The 23,049-nt window shown below is 44.7% G+C and overlaps 1 protein-coding gene across 6 annotated transcripts in view; it reads left to right on the top strand.

Annotated features, from left to right (window-relative positions):
• Window positions 1-23,049, top strand: part of LIFR (LIF receptor subunit alpha) — a 92,756-nt gene that overhangs the window by 22,651 nt on the left and 47,056 nt on the right. For 2 of the 6 annotated variants that reach the window (XM_052670333.1, XM_052670328.1), the window contains exon 1: window positions 12,725-12,865. The exons of 2 other annotated variants lie outside the window; for them this stretch is intronic. The gene's annotated coding sequence lies outside the window, so the exon portion shown is untranslated. Of the gene's footprint in view, window positions 1-12,724; window positions 12,866-13,219; window positions 13,331-13,403; window positions 13,681-23,049 lie in introns of those variants that run through there. 2 more of the 6 variants (XM_052670330.1, XM_052670329.1) reach the window with 2 other exon arrangements.

Consider the following 23,049-nt stretch of genomic DNA (forward strand, 5'->3'; position numbering starts at 1 on the left):
AGAACAACACAAGACAGAGCTATGATCTCACCTGAAAAGAAAGTATAACAATTTCACCTGGAAAAAAGAGCACATGTTTTCATATACCTCCTTTATAAGTTGCGAGATCAGCACTGAAATATGTTCTTTGTAGAGTTTCCAAGCTCTTGTCATCAAAATCTGTATCACTAAGATCACACTTCAAAAAGTGTTGAGAGAGAAGACATTGCTAGTGACGTGGATGCTTTCCCTTCTCTAGGTTTGAATCTGAAAATCTTCTCTTGCTCTTCATAAGCCTTCAGGTTTTGCATGATGAATTAGTCATACAAAAACAGTATAGCTTGTAAATGGAGATCCCCTTCTGCTCATGGAATATCACAGGTTCTTCATTGTCTAGTTCAGGATTATTTAAAATGTTATCAATTTATTCTGTTAAACTGATTAAGCTCAATAGGAGATTTTGAAGGTTACAGACTATAAAAGCAAAACTTTGTGGAAAATACAGAGTTAATCATTGCCCTTTCTCAGTTTTGAAGACAAACTGAATAAATATATAGTAATGATGCTACAGAAGACTGAAAATATACATTTGGAGGAACAAGTCCTTTATAATCAAAGGGATATGTGCCGTTTGTATAATGGTTGTACACAGAATGGTCAGCAACAAATACAGATATACTAGGATTGCTCAGAAGCTGCCTAGTGTTGTCTTTTGCCTAAAAAGAGGAAAAAATACCCTTCAAGAAAATTAAAAAAAATATATATTGATCTTGAAATTTGGAAAGATTATTCAACATTCCATTCATTTCATCACTAAAGTTGCAAAATCAGGAAATATCACAGAATCACGGAATTGCAGGAGTTGGAAGGGACTTCAAGAGATCATTGACTCCAATACCCTTGCTAAAGCAGGTATCCTACAAAAAATCACATGGGTAGGGGCCAGGTCTTGAATATCTCCATAAAAGGAGATTGCACAACTTCTCTGGGCAGCCTTTCCAGTGCTGCACCACCCTTATCATAAAGAAGTTCTTCTGCATGTTAGTGCAGAGCTTACTATGTTCAAGGAGCCTGTTGCTCCTTGTCGTATCACTATACACCACCAAGAACAGCCTGGTCTCATCCATTTGCCTCCCACCTCACTTCAGATATTTATAAACATTGATCAGATTCCACTTTCCATCTTCTTTTCCCCAGGTTGAACAGGCCCAGGTTACTCAGCCTTTCCTCACACAGGAGATGCTCCAGGCCCTTTTTCATTTCTGTGGCCTTCCACAGGACTCTTTCTAGGTGATCCCTGTCTTATTTGAACTGGGAAGCCCACAACTAGACACAGTATTCTAAATGTGGCCTGACTAGAGCAGAGTTGAGGGAGAGGATAGCCTCCCTTAACTTCCTGGCCATGCTCTTTTTAATGTACCCAAGATACAATTGACATTCGTGGCCAAAGAGCACACTGATGGCACATGGCCAACGTGTTGTCCACCAGGACCCCACAACTATGTATTAATCAGGTTTGTTTGCAAGAGCAAGCATTAACACATCTCTCTTAAACAATATTAATTGTCTTTAGAAAGGAAATTATGAGGAAAGAGTGAGTCATAGCATTAAAGTATCAATCTTTCTAATTATAATGTCATTGTCTCTGCTCCATTCATCTTTATCAGAATGATTTTGTGAGGGCACAGGCCATGAATTAGAAAGTCCAATGATTTTCTCTCTAAAACAGACAGCAAAGGTTTGCATAGACTTCATCTGCCTCTGCATAAATAAGACAAGAGATTCATACTCACTTTGCCTAGACAGATTTGATATTAAACATTACACTAGTAACTGTGAAGATGTTTATGACCCTAAACAAAGCTTAGCAGTTACACAGCTATATCTTTCCAGCTGCTGGGAGCAGAAAAATGACTATCCAAACACAGAGATAACTTTTTCTCTCTAAACTTAGGAGTCTCATACTTCTTATTTGTTTCCAATGCAGAAATTTCCTGTGAAAGATACTTCTCCATACAGAGCTGCAATTAGCAGAGAAGATCTCTGGGAAGGTATTTAGTAGCTAGGCCTTGCAACATGTTGGTTTATCTCAAAAGGTAGGAATAACATCCTTTTTGGTCAGTGATTGCTGTCATGTGAAATGAGGACCACATCTCTGGAGATTTCTACAACAGAGGGTAGTCCTCTATGTAAAAGTGTGGGACCAGACCTTTGAGCAGTTTTGGAATAATAAAAGAGCAGAGAGAAAAGGATGCAAGGACAGTAGAAGGAAAAAAAAGAAAAATGAGAGAGCATTGGCAAAGCAATAGCTAGATAGAATTTTTTAGCATTATTGATCTTACTGCCCCCCCGACCATCTCAAATTGAAATGCTTGTTCTGGGTCAGTCAGAGACTGTGCTGAGTAGTTCCCTTTGGAAGCAGATCTTACTCTTGCTCTATCTCTTGCCAGCTGTGGGAACCCATCCCACAGGTGACTCGGTACAAATTCTCCCTGGAGCGTTTGGTACACTCCCTCCTGGAACCAGAGCCAGCTTCATTACTAGGACGGATCTCATGTCCGTGTGCAGCAATAACAGCCAGCCTGCAGTCTTTCTGGTGACCAATTCTTCAAAAAAAAAGCAATGATTTATGCAACCATCATCAAACCTTTCTCTGTAGTGCATGAATTTTTCTCCCTATTCTGGAGTCTCACTGAGCTGTGGGCAAGGGAGCCATGAGATGCCTGCTTTGGAATTGTTGAAAGACACTGCTGTTCTGTTCTAACTGCTCAGAACAGGATTATCAGTTGTTACCTCCCGTGGGTTACATTTTCTGCCTGCTACTGAGCTTTGGTTGGCATATGTCAATGGCTACTGCAGTCCCTGCTGGAGCTGTGTTACAGACAGAGCTCAAACAGAAGGGAATTACACAACATTTAGGGAACTCCTGCTTCCTCCAGATGTGGAAGGTATAGGGAAAGTTTTTACCAATGGGACTCTAAAGAAAAGAACTGTTACTGGCAGAACTTATGTTAACTTTAGAAGGAGAGTAAGCTTCAGCAAGTCTTTCTCTTGTGTGGGTTTCTCTGTGGGAGGAATAAGGTCTTTCTGGAATAAAACCCCAAAGAGTCCAAGAGTTCCTCCGAGAAAATGGTAAGATTGCACAAGGTTGGTCAAGGTTGTTGCCTGTAATAAGGGACAGACTGAATCATAGTGTGACTGTCATGGGTAAATACAAGTTTCCCTAGCTTCCTCATCAAACTTAACTACTCAGTGTGAAAAAACACAGCTTCAGCACCTGAACATACAAAAAATGCACCAGCATTCCCTGGAGCAATGGCCAGAAATTTGCACTGTTGGCACAATCATACACCCTGCTCCTGCCTTCTCTGTCCCTATTGCTTCGCTTCTGCTATTTAAGGGATGGCCACGCTTCAAATATAGAGTGGACAGTGCCCTCTAGCCTAATGATGTGGTCAGAGCACTCTGGACAGGAGAAATACCCTCTGGACCCTCACACCCCAGCTTTCTAGCCTCCCAGCAAGCTTTTCATGATTTCTTGAGCTGGATGTGATCTTTCCAATCACACGTGACAACATTTGTTGTTTCTCCCACTTAACTTCAAAGGCAGAAAATTCCCTGGTGTTTAAATTCAAGAGAGAGTTTCAGGCTAAAGTACCAACTGGCCTGAGCATTGAGCATAGTCAGAACAGGAGAAAATGCAGATCAGCACTAGAGTTGATCCAAATCCAGGAGAGACTCCATCTGGATGTGACTCCACACAGAGTGTACATTCCATATCTTAAAGGTTGAGACATGTCTTCCTTGGTATTAGTCTTGCTAATCACAATCGTAAGGAGGAATACATACATGTGGCCAGAGGTCCAGAACAAGGTACTGAGGAATTGCAGCCTGTTGGTGCATGTAATAGACAACAAAACCTTATCTTATGGAGCTGCATAGGAAAATAAAGCTAAGAAAAGTAGCGAGATGACAGTAATTTGCTTTTGTTTAGGAAGAATGACCAATGCTCAGCAGGTTACTTACTGCAAGCCTTTTTCCCTGTCCACTAGATACTTGCATGGATTTATAATTACATATTTTAGTCTAGCAAAGACTGTGTCTGGACTTCTACATTTTGAGTTCTTAATTTTCCTCTAAATGAAGAAAAACTATCAGTCTAACTCAGGCATGAGGACTGTTAAAATGTTGAGTACTGCTGTGCATGTTCTGCTCCCAGTTGAATCCTATGGCAACACTGTGCATGAAGCTGGGTAGAGGCAGAGGCTAAAGGAGTACTCAATAGCCAGCGTGCTAAAGCCAGGCAGGCCAGTGAACTGCCTCAAAATTAAAAATTAAATTAAAAAATACTTCTTCAGGTTTTCCTGTAAGCTGAATATTCCTTCTCAGCTAGGTAATTCCCATGTTCTAGTGGGTATCCAAATGTCTTATTTAAAGAGGTCTGTGGAGGATAAGTAGTACTCTCATGTGCTGAGGAAAGGAAAAAAAAATACAGAAAAGAATCAAGATCTTTGCAATTAGAGACACAGCTTTGCCCTCTCTGCTTCCTCAGTTGTCACTTTCATCAGACAATGGTCAAAGTCAAGTCCTCAGTTTTCCCTGCCAGGATCAGGCCTCTGCTCAGTTGTGAGTGCACTTGAGACCTTGACCATGCCTGAAATACTCCATCCAGTGGCTAAGACTCATAGCTGAAGGATGAGCTCACCAGCTCTCCCAGACGAGGGACAGCCTGGAGCTCAGCACTGTGGTTTGACACATAGCAGGAGTGCTGCTTCAACTTTTGCCCTTGGATATTCATTCCAGCCTTAAACCTTTGCCCTTGGCTATTTTTTCCTGTTTATTCGACTTCCTACTAGCCCTCCGGTGGCTTGATGTTTGTGTTCAGAGTAACAAAGCAGGGGAACTATTCAGTTAAAAAAATACCTTCAGGGGAGGTTAGTAAAAAATAATGGAATTGTTTCCTTGATCTTTCTGTATGGATATGTACAAAGATTCATACTAACTTAACATGGTGCAGAATCATAGAAGTGACAAGGTGGATGCTCAAGTTCATAGTGCTGGCTGCAAAAGTACCTGCCAAAGCCTAATCGAGGCATGCATTAACTCAGACTGTGCCTCGTGCACTCCCAGTAGATGTCTCAAAAACATGATTTACCACCTCAATGGGGAGCTGTGCTTCACTGGTGGGAGCACTGAGCAAAGCTGCATGATTGTGAACCACTGCTTTTGCCCAGTGTTAACAAATGAGAATCGATGACACAGGGATGGCTGCATTTCAAGTGACTCAAGAGGCAAAAGAGATTGCCTACACTTCCAGCTTGGCAAAGATGTGGCATAAGAAAGAGCATGCTCAGTAGTACAGTTTTAAGCACGTGAGTACCTTCCTGGTGTCTGCATTGCTGCCCACACGTGTTCTAAGAGTTTTTCATAGAACAGCTTTCTGCCTGAAGAAGTTTAATCTTACAGCCCTGAACATTAAAAGAAATCATTCCCTGGGTGAGAAGCCAGGGTTGAGATTGCTGCCCATCCGCTAACCACAGCTTGCCTTTTAAAAACACTGGAATATACTTGTTTATTAAAGTTAGAATTTCTGCTTATATGTTTTTATAGACCTTTTATTAGCCTGCAGGAGAATTGTGGTTAACCAGAGCTCTCTTGCAGGCTAATAAAAGGTCTGTACTGATACACTAAATAATAATACTTGCAAAGTCAAACAGAAAGGATAAAGCTGCTTCTAATAAATGAATTTTGCCATGGCATCTTCCAAACCCAAGCCTTAAGGTATGTTACTTGAACATTATTTAACACTACAATATCCCAACCTCTAATGCACTACGCACAAAAGAAGTCCCAAACACACTTTTAACCCAAGTTTTCTTCCACATGTCATCATATAGAAGTCAGTGATTACTGTTCAGTGTGCAGTCCCACTTTTCCACTTGGTTACCCTCTGCAGCTTTCATGTATCAGTATGTACTTGGGCATAATGCAGACCCCATACCCTGGAATGCATCTTGGAGAGATCACTGGAGTTCTTCATATGATATTGTGGGACTGCATGCTGCATGCTGCAGCCAATTCAGCAGCAGAGATCTCTTGGACATGAGATAGATGCTCTGAGACAGGAGAATAGCTGTGCAGCAATGTAAGCAGAAAGGACTTCCCATCCTTAAATTTGTCCTTTAGTTTGCTTTGGTTACACATGGGCTGTACACAGCCCATGGGGCTTTAAAGATGTAGCACATTATATTGCCTCTAATAACAAAATGGAAAAACTGACAAAACAAACACAATGTCCTGTGTAAATATAGAACTTCATATGCTCCTGCAAAGCATTTGCTAGTTATCTCCACCTGCTCTCTGACTGAGCTGTCTCCATCTTCCTACTTTTATGCTGATGCACAGAAATTTGGTTCCAAGCAGTGAGTGGGCTCACAGCTCTGTCCAAGGGTGGTATGTATGGAAGAAGATATAATTTTTCCCCTGGATTTGGTTCAGAAGGGTGTGAGGATGTTGGTGCCTGGAAACTTTGTGCAGGGAGAATTTTGATAATTTTAATCACTTATTCACTGGTACTGACTGCTCAAGTGAGTTACAGGAATTCTCGATGAATGGCTCCTGATGGCGTAGAGGCCAGCTCCTGAGTGCATGCAAAGTTCGTCAGAGCTGAATTATTGCTTCAAATTCATCCAGCATTCATCAGACATGTTCAGGCCATGTTCTGAAGAACAGATAATCTGAAGCATCACACAAGCATTGGCGTACTAAACTTTATAGCACAGGACACATTTCTTTGTCTCTTAGAAATAGAAAAAGCATGGCAATATCTGCCTGATAAAATGGAAAACAGAAAAATGTGACAGACAGGAACAGCTACACAGAAAAAGGAAGTATGTTTGAATGTGATACACTGGTGCTGGGAGCACTGGAAGGACTTGCAATACAAAAAGTATATGAATGTCTGAGATGCCCTCTTGTATATTTTACTTGCACATTTTCATGCTTGTCTGGCTATCACTAATCTAAATTAGCCTGTGTCTCTCATAAATTCCTTTTTTCATGATGCAATTAGGCTTTTCCACTACTATGCAAAGTAAGCCTCTTTAGCTTCATATCCATAAATCAGATTTAATTCTAGGACTGGTTCCACCAACCCTTCCACAGCTAGTAAGACTGTTACCATTTGTCAGTGTTTATTGTGTTCTTCAGAGATTTATATTTAGCTTCATTTTCTTCCAAGAAATATGCCGTATCTTATTTCACTGACATGAAGACTGACCTTTCAGGCTACTGTATGGAACACTGTATGGAACTCATCCCACTTGATGATTAAGCACATGCTGAACTTCACATTGGCAGCACAGACAAAGGCAAAATAGCACACCTGCTTAAACTGGGAAGCAATTGATAATGTCTACAACATGTAGCAGAGCAACTTCAGCAGTAGTTTCCTTCTCAGACATCAGTTCACTGCAGGCACTGTAGCCATGTGTAACCAAAGTATTAGGACTCCAAGGTCTGAATGAAAATGCTTGCATGTGGAAATATCAGCAGACACAACAGAGCAAGGGCGGAAAGAATGGATATGAAAGACAGTAAACAAAACAAAGAATGGTGAGGAATGTGCTTTTTTGCATCAAGACTAGAAGAACAAGCATTCCGTTTTGTTACTAACATATAGGTATTTTTTACCCAAAACTCATGCTCTGATAACACGGGCTCATATAACATCTTCCCAAGAGAAAGACAAACAGTAGCCATAGAGATGGCAAAACAATGGAATACAGCAACAAGCAGAAGCTCTTCTTAAGGTTCCTGGAGAATATGGCAAGGTTCTGAGGCAAAATCACTGCATAATAACTGCTTCTATCAGTACAACATGAAAGACTTGTTCAAAAAATATTTGTTGTCGTCAGCCAAGAAAAATCTGACATACTTAGGGAGGACACGAGCTGGTGCCCTTTTCCTCAGCAGTCCTGATCACATCATGTGGACAGGAACGAGACACTTGGCTGTGTGTGGCAATGAGATGCCCTTGCTAGCATCTCTGTACTGCGTGGGTGAAGCTTACCTTCAATGCTAACCATAAGGGTCTTATTACTGGTAGTGATTCTCATATTTCCACCCAATGTATTTTTCAGACATCTGAGGTGGATTTTTTTCCAGTGAGAGGAATGCAAGTGCCCTCAGCATAGTTGATTTTGGCAACTAGTGTTTTTCTTCCAATTTCTTGTTAAATTCATGGCACTATCTAACTAGCGCAGGTCAGCAGATCAAAGTCATTCATTGTTTCTCCCTGCAAAAAGACAAAGCACAACAAACTACATGGGTTTCCTGCCAATCAGGGAGGTCAGGGAATTTTTTGAAGCCTTTTAGCAATATATTGCCAATATGTCACTGTGCTCTGCAGGCGTAATTCCCTAATGACAAAGAAAACTCTCTGCATTTGAAAAATACTATTTACAAATAGATTGTATCTCTGGGGTCAGAATACTCATTTCCAAGAATAGCTCTGATCCAGCTTGACAACACAGAGATGCTTCCACTGAGATCTCATAGGAAAGAACTGTTGCTTTTTGAGTGCACCAAAACATATGTGCTACCCAGTGCATATGAATAACTTGAGGTTATTCTTGGCAGAGCAGAGCCTGTTCCTCCTTGTCCTATCACAGCCAGTGTGTGTTTTGTTATTGGCTTTCCTGAATACATTCAGTCAGGCCCAAATTCACTTTGCTGGTTGCATTATACAATCATTAAAAGAACAAAAACAAAAACAGGAATAGGTGATCCATACAAAGGATAACTGGCAGACATTCTCTCACAATATTACATATTTACAATCTCTAGCTTTTATAAATACTGGTAGAAATGCTCATCACACAGTTCTGGTTAAATGTTAGGATTTGTAAAATGTGCACACAACGTCTCAGAAAAGGAAGTTCTTTAATATTCTTTATTGGCTGGAGGAAAGTGGGTGCCAAATACAACTGTGAAATGGGAAACAATGCACAAAGGAAAAGTTCCAGAACATCAACACATCCGTTTCTTTCCTGCCATAAATAACCAACACACCCATAGCAGCAAGACTAAATGGCTCCAGGAAACTCTCATTAATGAAAATGTCCTAGCTGAGCTTCTCACTTTCAGTTGGAAGTTTTCTGACCTGGACAGCAGACAAGTTGTTCTGTAAGTAATAGGAGGCACTGAGATAAACTCAGATAAACTCAAACTAGCCCACTATCCGGAGGGACTTAAATCTTCCTCTCCCATTGCCCAAGCATTAACGGTGAAAGGCAGAGCTCTGCTGCAGTTAAAATCAATGACAAAATCCTGCACTAAATCTATAAAGACACAGCATTTGTTTCAGCATCTGCTCTTCAATTTTCTGGAAACCAGAGATAAGGCAGGAAACAAAAATATGCGTATATGTACTACATGCAGATAAGTTTTGTTATAAAATATAGCAGCTGTGACACTTTACAGGGAAAGTTGCCAGGTGAGTCAGGATGCATAGGCAGCGTATTTTCTGCACATCAAAAGCTAAACGGTAAGGATAACCATAGCATCATTAGTTCATGGGGTATTTTTATTTAAATTAGCATATTACACTGTATAACAAACAGATAACAGAAACTCAACCATCAGCTTTAGCACCTTGACACTTTTACTACAATACTGTCTTAAATTGCAACTAGTCAAGAAAGTTTCTTAACTTCTAATGGTGCCACTAAACACCGAGCCATTAAATACAATACCAAAACAACCCCAGAAACGATCCCTACCTCTGATTTGTCCTGGCAGCTTCTCAATCAATCTGATTTCACAATCAAATTTTCCTGCTCAAAAAAAAAAAAAAAAAAAAAAAAAAAAAGCAACAGACACTTCTTTCCCCAGTTCCTGTACAGAATGTATACAAATTACAGGGAAGCTGCCTTTCTAATTAAAAAGAGAAAATGGGCCAAATGAATAATATTTGCCATGCAGAAAAGGAGCCAGATCCTCTGTAATTAATCATGGAGAACATTCCTTGTTCAGGAAGGCTTCCTGCCAAGTGAGATGCCAGGGAGCCATTATGAAGAAGAAAGTAACACGAGCTGCAGGAAAGGAAGGTGGTACAATTTAATTTGACATATACAATGCCTTCAAAAAAAAAAAAAAAAAAAAAAAAAAAAAAAAGTATCATGCACCTTTGGTGCAAACTTGCATTTATGGGACTACCATCCACAGCACAGGGATGAACTGCATCTTGCCCAGCCTGTGGGTCAAACACAACAAAACTTCACCATAAGCTTTCTGGTGCTGTGGATATTACTGGCTCCACTGTAGCTCTGGCTTCTATAACATAGAAAGAGGGGATGCAGAATGAAAACTACAGAAAAACAAATGCAGATTTGGTTGTAGGCAGCTGAAACAGCAAATCACTGTGTGCCTGGACTGCAAAGAGCACAGAATTAGGCATCCAGCAAGCCTTTGCAATCAGAAGAGACTTCAGACTGTGAAGAGATGGTTGACAAGCCAGGAAGGTAACTGCTTAAATCTACTAGTTGGAAGACCCCCAAGGAGAGAGCTTGACAGAAGTGTGTCCATCCTTGGAGATACAAACGTTTAAATCTGTAACAGGAGGAAACATCATCTACGGCTTGGGATTCACTGCCCAGGGCTTCACTTCAAATGCTGTTACCCTGCTTTCCCAAGAACAGTACAGTAGTGTATAAGGAGACGCAGCCAGTCCTCTTAAGAAGGTGACACAGGTCAATGGATAGACAACTGTCTCAGGAGGCCTGAAGTCAAGCATGCTCTTGAGCCAGAAGAGACCCAACCACAAGGTTCGTGTTGCTCTTGCTCTAGCATATAGCAACTTCAATTTTTTTTGCACATGCAAAAACATTGGAAAGGGGAGGAAAGGATGGAAGATTTCATCTCTACAAAATAGTTTGCATTCACTTAGCCTGAACAGGGAATGTGCAGGGCTGTGGAGAATGGCCTTGGAGACCTGAAATATACCCACATAGCCAAGGTATGACATGTCTGGCTCAGCACCACAGAATCACAGAATGGCCAGAGTTGGAAAGGACCTCAAAGATCACGAATCTACAACACTCGTGCCAGAAGCAGGGCCACCAACCTCCACATTTAATACTAGACCAGGCTGCCCAGGGCCCCATCCAATATGGCCTTGAACACCTCTACGGATGGGGCATCCACAGCCTCTCTGGGTAGCCTGTTCCAGCACCTCACCACTCCCTCTGTAAAGTAATTCCCCTGACATCCAACCTAAATCTTTCCTCCCCCAACTTAAAACCATTTCCCCTTGTCTTGCTGTTATCTACCCTTTCAAAGAGTTGATTCCCCTCCTGTTTGTAGGCTCCCTTTAGGTACTGAAAGGCTGCAATGAGGTCACCCCGCAGCCTCTTTTCTCCAGGCTGAACAAGCCCAGCTCCCTCAGCCTGTCTTCATAGGGGAGGTGCTCCAGCCCCCTGATCATAGAATCATAGAATCACCAAGGTTGGAAAAGACCTAAAAGATCACCCAGTCCAACCGTTCACCTATTCCCAATAGCTCCTACTAAACCATGTCCCTCAACACAACATCCAGTCTTTCCTTGAACACCCCCAGGGTCGGTGACTCCACCACCTCCCTGGGCAGTCCGTTCCAGTGCCTGACCACCCTTTCTGAAAAGTAATACTTCCTAATGTCCAGCCTGAATCTCCCCTGCCGTAGCTTGATCATCCTAGTGGCCCTCCTCTGGACCCTCTCCAACAGCTCTGTCTTTCTTTTACTGGGGGCTCCAGACCTGGACACAGTACTGCAGATGGGGCCTCACAAGAGCAGAGTAGAGAGGGAAGAGCAAAGTAGAGAGGGAGCACCCTCATGGAAGTACATGCAGTTCCTTACCATGTAAGCTCTGCAAAAAGCCATCTGCAGCAACATAGAAACCCCCTGGAGGAGAGTGCAAGCAGGAAAATCCAAGGAAAACAGAGAAGTTGCTTTTTCTCTCAGTCTTGCTGTGGTTTACTGGAGAACAAAAGAGGAGCCATAGGGTTGCCAGCTCTTCTGGTTTCATGAGCCTCGTGGTATATATATATATTTTAATTGTTGACTCTTGAGACTGTGGGATTGTGAAGATTTGAAGTTTGATTTAAAGGAGAAGCTGGCATGTAGCTATTGTGGCTTCAGAGAAATGCTGGAGGTCGAGTCTCAGACCTCAAAAACTGTAGGCAAATATAGTCAGTCAAGAACTGCCCGCACTTGAAGGTCTGGCCCAACACTTTGAACCCCAGATGGCTAGTGGTGTCCAAGATGTTGGACAGAAGGGTTTTCCGAGAATGGTATTTGATGGTTTCAAAGGGAACCTGAAGTGATCACATTTGTGACTTCAGTCTGCTTTCTACAGCCTGCTGGGGACCACTGGCTGCTGAAGTATCTTCAGCAACTGCGTGCTGACCAAACTCTGATGCTGAAGTCGCACATTATGACCAAGGAGAAACTGAAATCCTCAGCCCTAAAAAACCATAACCACCGCTCCTCCGCCTGGGCACAAGCGCAACCTCAGCCTCGAACGCCACAGGCAGCGCTGCCCAAGCGCAGCCCAGGGGCGCCAGGTGGCGCGAACAGCCGCGCCCCAGGGCAGGCCCGCGGGTGCTGCCTCCCGCCTGGGCAGCCGCGCCGCCGGGCGATGAGCGGCGCAGGCTCCTCCCGCAGGCAGCCCGCCAGGCCCTCTCCTCCATCCCTCCCTCCCTCCCTCTCCCTGCCTGCTCCATCCCTCCTTCCTGTCGGCGCTGCGCACTGCTGCCCGCTGGAGCTGGGCCGCCCGGGATCGCGCCGCGGACACCGCTCACACCCCCGCGGCATGAGGCCGCCGCAGGGCAGGGCGAGGCGGTGGCGGGTGAGTGCCGGACCCGAGCCGGGCTGCTTTTGCCGGCGGCGCCTCCGCGGTGGGGGCTGCGCTCGCACCTGGGAGGGTGCCGCGCCGGGAAGCGCCCCCCGCGTCCCTACACCCGCCTCGAGGTGGGGCGAATGGAGGCGGCGGGGCCCGGCGCGGGGCGAAGCGAGGCGGCGGGGTTGGCGAGCTCCGCGCTGCGCTGCCTTCCCGCGGTGCTTCCGCGCGGAGGGGCACGGAGCTCCCGCCGTGCCGGCGGCGCTTCGCAGGGCCGCGTCTCCCGCCTTGGCCGGGGCTCGGCCCGGAGACAGGTGGCGGCGGGGCCGGGGGCGCGGCGGGCGCGGGCTCCCCGGGGGAGAGCGGCGAGGAAGGCAGCCGCTGGCCGGAGCCGGCGGTTATATAGAGGCTGTGTTGTGTCAACAGCTCATTCTGCTGGCCGGCAAGTTGGTGGGTTCAAGGACCGAGCAGTGGGTAAATATTTATGCCTCTTTTTCCTTGCGTTTTTATTTATCATTATTTATTATTATTATTATTTTTAAAGTAGCATATTTCCAAAAATTAAAAAGAAAAGAAAAGAGTCCTTGGGAGGGACTTGCAGAGCCCTTTCTGTGGCCAGGAGCATCCAGACGCACCTCGCACACCGGCAGTGGCACGGCAGCGTCAGCTCACCGCCTCTATTTTAAGGGATTGAATTTATAGTGCCTTTAGAGAACGTGCTTAAAAAAAGATCACCCTAAGCCTCTAAGGCGGTTCTGGAAGGAACGTCATTCCCATGTTACAGCACAGTGTGAACGGGGCATGTTGTGCTGAGTGCTGTGCTGGTAAGAATTAATGATAGATGTGGCCTTTCTGTTTCCTAATTGTAAGTGACAGGGGACATTGCTGTAAATGGGAATCGGACTTCAGATGAGTATTGAAATTCCCTTGTATCTGGGCAACCTCAGCTTTGTGCTTATGTGTAGGAGCTCTCCCTTTGATTCCCTAATCCAGACATTTCATGCTTAACATTTCTGTTGCAAAAAGAGTCAGATTTTCATTTTCCACAACCAAGTTGGCCACGTTGTGTTAAATTCCTTTGGAATTTAACAAAACATCAGACAGGGAATAGGTAGCTTTCTTCTGTATGTGAAGTTTGGCTTGTTACTGAAGCAAGGCAATGTGACTTTTTTCTTTGATATCACACCTGAAAGTCTTTTCTGCCTTTTTTCCTTTTCTTTAAACTCTTCTTAAACCTTCAGCTGGTAGCTTGGACCCTGACCGTCAATCAGTTTTGGCAGGTCTGTCATCTGTGTGGAAGATGAGGGTCCGTGTCGTGCCATATTCCCTCTCTAAGGGAACTGTGTTGTTTCATGTTGTTCTGTTGGTGCGCATATGTTTTATTAATACATCTTTGTGCATCCTGTGGGGAAAAATGCATAAACTTGTCAATTTGCAAAAAGTCGTCTTGTTCTCAGCTTCTCAGCCATTGTATGCTGTATGGTTGTGGTGATAAAGATAAGCACGTTTGTTTTTGATGATAAAGGACAGTGAGCACTCCTGGACTGGGCCCCACTGATTCGAGATTAAAACAAAAATGTTTGATGAAGGAAGGATTAGGATGTGGGAAAGGCAGAAGCAAAGGCAGGGAGAAGTGCAGAGTGAGCAGTGCTGTGCTGCCGCCGGGTGCTGCTCTCTGAGCGGCGGCTGCCAGCTGTTAGCTGGGCAGGCGTCTGCAGGTCTCTGCTGAGAGGTCTGCTGAGGCTGCAGAGAACAGCCTAGCGTCCGTCAGGAGGCTGCAGGTCTGCAGGGATGCGTATCTAAGCCAGAGGATGATGGAGACATCCACCAATCAAGAGCTTAAAGATTACTGCCTTGGATCTGCTTTAGAATATCGCTTTCAGGTAGTAGAAGACCCGATTTGTTTGGTTTTTCTTTCTGTTTACTCAGTCTTCACATTCTTTCATCTTATCACTGTTTCACCTATTGCAACTTTTATTAGTGTTATTAAGTGATAAGAGTTTCCATTGTGCACTGTCCAAACATACCTTTTCTGTCACTTAGAGCATCTGATGGCAAGGACTATCAGGGAGTTAGGTTGCAGAATCCCTTTGCAGGTGTGCTGAGGAAAGGGAGAGATGTAACCTCTAGGTGAGGGCATGCCTGTGGACTTGCCAGACACTGTGGAGCGGGCAGGAGCAGCCAAATGGGTGGAGATGCTCTCAGAAAAACTTATTTTCACAGGTAGAAAAGCTGCTCCTGCAACATCAGCACTGAGCTCATGGGGCTTTAATTTTCATGTGCTAGATAAGTTGCCGTCTATTGTTGTGAAGTCAGGTCCGTTTCATCATCTTGCGCAGCCCAGGCTTACTCTAAGAACTTTAGTAAACATAATAGATATGGTTTTATTTATACATCTTTATGTGTAATGCTGTAGCAGAGTCTGTACTATTGATAAGAAGCAGCTCTGTTAGAGCATGAATTGTTTAATCTGGTGGGTGCCTGAAAGCGAATTTTGTACCATGAGAGCTGATGTATTTAAGCAGAAGGGTTGATGTATGCTGGTAAGAATTATACCTGAAAAATTAAATGGTACCTCAAGTAAAATATGTCTGGCAGTCTTAAACAATGGAGATTTTTATGGATTCTGACTCTATCTTGCAGAGTGCAGCGCATCATAAGGATGATGCAGATGGATTATGTTTTTCTGCAAATGACTCAGTAGATGATGTGGCCAGGTAAATGAGGCTTTTTTCCAGTTATTCTGTGTATTACTGCTCAGAGGAAAGCAGAGCATGCTAAATTCAACCATACTGCTTTGTAAGCCAAGAGGTGTTCATACATTTGCTAAATGAAAACAAAAATCTTGCACATTTTTGAAAGTCAGGTTATCTTGTAATGAGCTTACTAGAGCTGTTGAATTAAAAAGACAAGGATCTCCTAGAAGTAGTCCAGTGGGTGGCCACAAAGATGATAGACGGCCTGGAGTGTCTCCTTTAGGAGGAAAGACTGGGTAACCTGGGCCTGTTCAGCCTGGGGAGAAGAAGATGGAGAGGAGATCTGATTAATGTTTATAAATATTAGAAGAGAGGTCAGAGGCAAATGGATGAGACCAGGCTCTTGATGGTACATAGTGATGGGATAAGGAGCAATGGGCTAAAACTTGAGCATAGGAAGCTCTGTGCTAACATATGGAATAACTTCTTTATTGCTAAGAGTGGTGCAGCACTGAACAAACTGCTCAGAGAAGTTATGGAGACTTTTTTTATGGAGATGTTCAAGACCTGGCCTTGTGTGATTTTTTTATAGGGTACCTGCTTTAGCAGGGGGGTTGGAGTCAATGAACTCTTGAAGTTCCTTCCAACCTCTGCAATTCTGTGATTCTGTGAATGTCAGCTTTCAGGGAAAATGCAGATGGAAATCAGGAAGCTCTATGGGGTTGATTTTGCTCCATTTTCAGTATACAGATAGAACATGTTTGTAACAAATACTGAGATCTTGTGTTGAAACTGATATTGAAATACAGAGTTGACTTAAGTGGAGGGGTGTTATTTAGCAGTACGAGAAAGACTTGATGAAGGAGATGTAAAGATATTTGCTTACGTAAGTTTCTTAAGACAATATATGTTACTCTGGGTTAGACATCAATCCATGCCCACTGAGATGTGGAAAACAGGTGCGGAAATCAGTTTCACTGCTGTTAACGAAACTGACTAGATTTACCTGCAGTAGTTTTGTGTCTTATTGTGCCTTTTCTCCTGATATTGAGTTACAAATCCTTTTTGACTGCTAGGCATCTAATTTCTATCTAAAAATGAGAAAAATGAACTACTTTCTTCTAGATATGGCATGAGAAGTGATTATACCCAAAGGCCATTCCATGTACTTCACTCCATAAGCAGCTTAATATAAAAGACACAAGTAATCTCTGGGAGCAGGGCTCGGAGCACTGGGTCCTCCATTCTCCCTCACAAGGACACAGAGTCCTGCTCTGAGTCAGAGGTTATTGAAGCCATGAAGAGAAATGCCATTTACAGAAAGACTGGGGAAGTCTCCATCCTGGCTTGTCTCTTAATCTCCTGGTCACAGATGCTCCACAGCGTGTTCTGTACTCATTGGACCACCCGAGCAAGTAGAGCTTTCTTTTCTTGACTACTTTTTTGGGGAACCTCATGCTGGATGGCTGTATGTGACCTGTTCTGTGAACATTTTATTGGCTGGCTTAGGTGAAAAATAATTGCCTTGTGAATTTTGAGCATATAAGTGTTAGGCAGGTTTTCTGGTCTTATCAAACTTGAAATATCTGCATATATGTGTGTTAATGCTTATGTAATTTATCATCTCTCTTCTCCTCTCCTTTTTCTCTCTCCTTTTTTTTTTTTTTCTTTTTCTTTTTTTTGTTCCCATTAATATTTAGCTGCAGCTAAATGGGATTTTGGAGCGTGTTCTTCTAGGCCTATGCATCACAAAATTTGATTTTATATGTGCTTAAATGTCTCCAGGGATTTCTTCCAGAATCTTCTGGATTTCTTCCAGACTCATTACTGTGGCAGTGGTGAGGGCTATATAGATTCCTAGATTGCTAGAGCTACTTTCTTACCCACCTTTGTAGGCTAGGGGACAGCTCAAATACCAGCCACCCACAAACAAAAAATGCCTTGTTCCTTGTCTGCTTTGCTTACTGAGTTATGAGCCAACAGATATTAAGTAGAATTAGTGATACCCACCAGTTTGAAGCTCTGGATAAGGTTTTCTGTAGTAACCTCCAGACTATTGTGGGTCATTGCTGTCCTCTCTCCTCTGATGAGTGTGTAATTTCTGGATTTATGGGTGATGGGAGCCATCTAGGTGTGTGACTGCAAAGTCCTTGCCCTTATAAGAGTCAGGAGCTCGTAGCAGGGTCTTTTGCCCCTTCACTACTGCCTGCCTTTCTCTACTGCTCTCTCAAGTCACTCCTAGCAGTGGATTTCACTGCAAGGAGAAAATGCTTCAACTAAATATAGCTCCTAATCCATTGGTATGAATGCTGGTCAGAGTGTAAAGTTTTGAAGGGCATATGTCTCTGCTGCTTTCCATGCACTGTCTGTAGCTGGCAGTGAGGTGATGACAAAGACTGTTGCTACAACAGAAGCAGCCTTCGCTTATCCCATAGGCAAAGAACTGCTGAGTTGTCAGCTGTAGAGTCCAAATTATGGCTTTTACCTCAGGGAGCACAAGTTATAAAAGCATGTGTCCTGGAAACAAGGATGGCACTGTAGCAACTCCCTGCTCCTCTGCCTCACTTCCTACCATGCCAAAAAGCAGAGCATGGGCAGTCTGTGTTGCCAGGTTGGTGTGGGAGTAGTAGGATGATTTCCCCATCTCTTAGGCCACGTGTGTCTGTGAGCAGAGTCTTTTCTCTTTCGTAAACCTAGGAACTGAGGGGAATCATCCTTGAAAACCAGAAAGTGCAGCATACTGGCCAGCGTCAGCCACCTGAAGTCTTCAGTAGCTGAAGGTGGACTTTGGGTTGTTTTTATGCTCCAGCATCTTCCATGCCAGCCAAAAATTTTCACTGGTATAGTATACTTGATTAGAGCATTATTGTGGGGCTTCAGGTGCATCGATAATAGCTTTGATAGTATTGACTGAAGCATTTAAATTCATAGTGAAGTGGCCTGATTTGCAGTGCAGAATCATGAAATTTATGTACAGCACTGTGTTTGTACTGTAGATAATAAATGCTCTCTGAAAAGTATGTGGGAAACTTTTGTACGCGTGTGTAATTTTATTATTATTATAGAATTTGCTTAATGGTGTAATAAGTTCTTTATGGGAGCACTTTGAGCAGCTCACAAAAAGCTGGTTTTCATGGTTTCTATAAGGTTGCATTTCATGTTACTTGGACATTTGGGAGTGCTTCTACAATTGTGTGTATCTTGGAGAGCCGAGAGGACTGGCAGATTTTGACAGGCAAGAGAGGAGGCATGGCTGTGCTGAGTGTGGGCCTGGCTTGGGCAGGCAGCTGCTTTCAGGGCTGTCTGGCAGTATTTCTCTTATTCTGGCAGCCCTCCTTCCTCTCAGATCAGGGCTTGTGCTGTCACCCAGAAGTACTTGTGCCAAGGTATCTCTGCCACTTGCCCTGGGACTTAACCCTGTTTGGATGGCAGATCGTGGATTTGCCTCTCTTGAAACAAGTATCACAGAATCACAGAATCACCCGGGTTGGAAGGGACCTCAAGGATCATGTAGTTCCAACCCCCCTGCCTAGCAGGGCCACCAAACGCACACATTCAGATCAGGTTGCCCAGGACCCCGTCCAACCTGGCCTTGAACACGTCCAAGGACGGGGCATCCACGACCTCCCTGGGCAGCCCGTTCCAGGGCCTAACCACTCTCCTTGTAAAGAACTTCCCCCTAACATCCAACCTAAATCTTCCCTCCTTCAACTTGGATCCATTTCCCCTAGTCCTGCTGTTGTCAGCCCTTCTGAAGAGTTTACTCCCCTCCTGGGTGTAGGTTCCCTTCAGGTATTGATAGGCTGCAATGAGGTCACCCCGCAGCCTTCTCTTCTCCAGGCTGAACAAGCCCAACTCCCTCAGCCTGTCCTCATAGGGGGGGTGCTCCAGCCCCCTGATCATCTTAGTCGCCCTCCTCTGGACCCTTTCCAAGATCTCTATGTCTTTCTTGTACTGAGGGCTCCACACCTGGACACAGTACTCCAGATGGGCCTCACAAGAGCCGAGTAGAGAGGGACAATCACCTCCCTGTCCCTGCTGACCACCCCTCTCCTGATGGAGCCCAGGATCCCATTTGCCTTTCGAGCTGCCAGAGCGCACTGCTGGCTCATGTTCAGTCTCTCGTCCATCAGGACCCCCAGGTCCTTCTCTGCCGAGCTGCTCTCAAGGACCACTCCTCCCAGCCTGTACGGGTGCCTGGGGTTCTTCCGGCCCAAATGCAAAACCTTGCACTTTGCCATGTTGAACCTCATTAGGTTCACCTGAGCCCAGCCCTCAAGCCTGTCGAGGTCCCTCTGAATGGCATCCCTTCCTTCCACCGCATCAACCGCACCACTCAGCTTGGTGTCATCAGCAAACTTGCTGAGGGTGCACTCAATTCCCTCATCGATGTCCTTAATAAAGATGTTAAAGAGCACCGGTCCCAAGACAGACCCTTGGGGGACACCACTTGTTACCGGCCTCCACCTGGACATAGAGCCATTGACCACCACCCTCTGTCTGCGGCCTTTCAACCAATTGCTTATCCATCGGGTCGTCCACCCATCAAATCCACTTCCCTCCAATTTGGAGATGAGGATGTGGTGGGGGACCATGTCAAAGGCCTTGCTCAGGTCCAGGTAAATGACATCGGTTGCCTTCCCTTCGTCCACCAATGCCGTCACTCCATCATAGAAGGCCACAAGATTAGTCAGGCATGACCTTCCCTTGGTGAAGCCGTGCTGGCTGTCTCGGATCACATGCTCATTCTTTATGTGATCGAGCATGTTGTCCAGGAGGATCTGTTCCATGATCTTCCCAGGCACGGAGGTGAGACTCACCGGCCTGTAGTTCCCCGGGTCCTCCCTGCTCCCCTTCTTGTATATGGGAGTGACGTGACCCTTCCTCCAGTCATCTGGGACCTCACCTGACAGCCACAACTTTTCAAATATGATGGAGAGCGGCTCGGCAACCACCTCAGCCAGCTCCTTCAGGACCCTGGGATGCACGCCATCTGGCCCCATAGACTTGTATTCATTCAGTCTAAGGAGGTACTCTCGGACTTGCTCTGCCCTTACAGTGGGGAGGGATTTACCTCCTTGGTCCCCACATAGAGGTTTGGGGATGCAGGGTTCATGGACGTGAAGAAGACTGGAATCCTGGCCACCAGTGAAGACCGAGGTGAAGAACTCATTCAGCACCTCAGCTTTCTCTTCATCTGTTGAAGCCAGTTCTCCTTTTAAATTTACCAAAGTAGGTACGCCCGTTTTGGCCTGTCTCTTCTGGCCAATGTACCTGTAGAAGGTTTTCTTATTGTTTTTCACGTCCCTTGCCAAGTTCAGTTCTGCCTGCGCCTTGGCTTCCCTGATCCCATGTCTGCAAGTCCGGATGGCGTTCCTGTACTCTTCCCAGGTGACACAGCCTTGTTTCCAGAGCTTGTACACCCCTTTCTTTGCCCTCAGTTCTCTCAGCAGGTCCTTGCTGAGCCATGCTGGTTTCCTACCTCGCCTGCCCACTTTCTTATTCAGAGGAATGGAGACCTCTTGTGCTTCCAGGAGGGCATCTTTGAAGAGCCGCCAGCTCTCCTCAACATCCCTGTCTTTGAGGGCAGCGCGCCAGGGGATCTTGGCCAGCAATCCATTGAGTAGCTTGAAGTCTGCTTTTCTAAAGTTCAGTGTCCTGATCCTGCTCTTTGCCAGGTCCACATCGCTTGAGATCACAAACTCAACCAGGGCATGGTCGCTGGAGCCCAGGCAGCCTCCAATCTTGACGCCTTTGATGATCTCCTCGGCGTTGGTAAGCAGCAGGTCTAGCAGCGCTTCACCTCTGGTCGGTCTGTCCAATACCTGAACCAGAAAGCTATCGTCAATGGATTCCAAGAGCCTTCTGGAGCTCTTGCAGCTTGCCGTGTGGTTTTCCCAGCAGATGTCCGGATGGTTGAAGTCCCCCACCAGGACAAGAGCCCGTGAGCCAGACATCTCACACATCTGGAGCAAGAAAGCCTCATCAACAGCCTCCCCTTGATCAGGTGGTCTGTAGTATACCCCTAACACCAGCTGACCTATATTAGTCCCATCTTTAATCCTAACCCACAGGCTCTCAACCTGTTCCTGACTGTTTCTCGTAGGGAGCTCCTCACAGTTTATCCAATCTCTGACATAGAGAGCAACTCCCCCACCCCTCCTACCTTGCCTATCTCTCCTAAAGAGTCTATAGCCGTCGATGGCAGTATCCCAATTGTGGGAGTCATCCCACCATGTTTCTGTGATAGCAACAATGTCATAACTTTCCGAGTGCATCACAGTTTCGAGTTCCTCCTGCTTGTTACTCAGGCTGCGTGCATTGGTATAAAGGCACTTCAGCCGGGCTATCCGTCTCTCCACCTTTATAAGGGATCTAGGATCCCCTAGAACAGGAGCATCCCCAGCATCCCCCTGCCCTAGTCCTTCCCTATGCACTCTGCCGTCATTGCCCATGGAGTTTGGTACAAGCCCTCGAATGACCTGTTCAACCCCAGTAGCCCTTATTTTGTCCCCTTCCCCCTTCATTCCTAGTTTAAAGACCTGTCAATGAGTCCCGCTAATTCTTCAGCTAAGATCCTCTTACCCCTCAGGGACAGGCTGCATGCATCAGCAGCCATCATGCCAGGTGCAGTATAAATTGCAGTATAAAGTAGTCTAATAATGGCCTCTCCTAACTATAAAATCAGTAAGGATAGAGCTAAAAAATGTCTTTCTCAAATAATTGGTTTTAATAGTACTGCAGGGAAAAAAATGTGGCTTAAATCAAGGGAACCACAGGAGAAAATTACAGTGGTCAATCTTACACATTGGGCTTCTGTGAGCTCTGAAGCCCAAGGGTGAATATAAGTTGTATGTGTTTGAACTGCAACGAATTTTCACAGTGTTTCATGTTTTGAATCAGGTTCATCATTTTCAGCAAAAGAGAGATTTGATCTCCATGATTTTACAGCTCCTGTTGAGCTAAGTCTAGGAAGTTTAATGCTTAATCCTAAGTGGAGTTCTGAGAAAGGGACAACTTCAGTGTTGTCTTGAGCTAGCTGTCACAAACATCAAAGTACTGTGTGTGTGAGTTGCTGTGTGTTGTTACTTGTTGCATGCTTCTTTTACTTCTGTTAGGGTTTCTGCTTGCAATGAGGCTAATAATATCTGTTCCCTAGAGTCAACCTGTTCCTCTTCCTTTTCCCCTCCTTCCCCCGCTCCCTACTCCAGCAAAGGTCATAGCCATGAGAAGTCTTTAGTACACAGATCTCCAGGCATGTAACTCATAATTCATCTGCTAGAATAGCATTGTCACAGTTCCCCATATAGAATGGCCTTCTCTTCCAAATTGAATGTTATTGGCCGGTTTCTTCTTCAAAATGCTCGGAATTTTTCAAAAGAAGATATTTTTGGTCTAGTCTTACTACATGTTTCAAACGATGGAATTGGTGTGGATGTAAAATCCGGCAACTTACCATGTGGCTTATTTTAAATCTTACCTCAAAATTGGTAGTTT

This window comes from Tympanuchus pallidicinctus, unplaced genomic scaffold, assembly GCF_026119805.1.
Source record: "Tympanuchus pallidicinctus isolate F22 unplaced genomic scaffold, pur_lepc_1.0 scaffold9, whole genome shotgun sequence".
NCBI classification, from domain to species: Eukaryota; Metazoa; Chordata; class Aves; order Galliformes; family Phasianidae; genus Tympanuchus; species Tympanuchus pallidicinctus.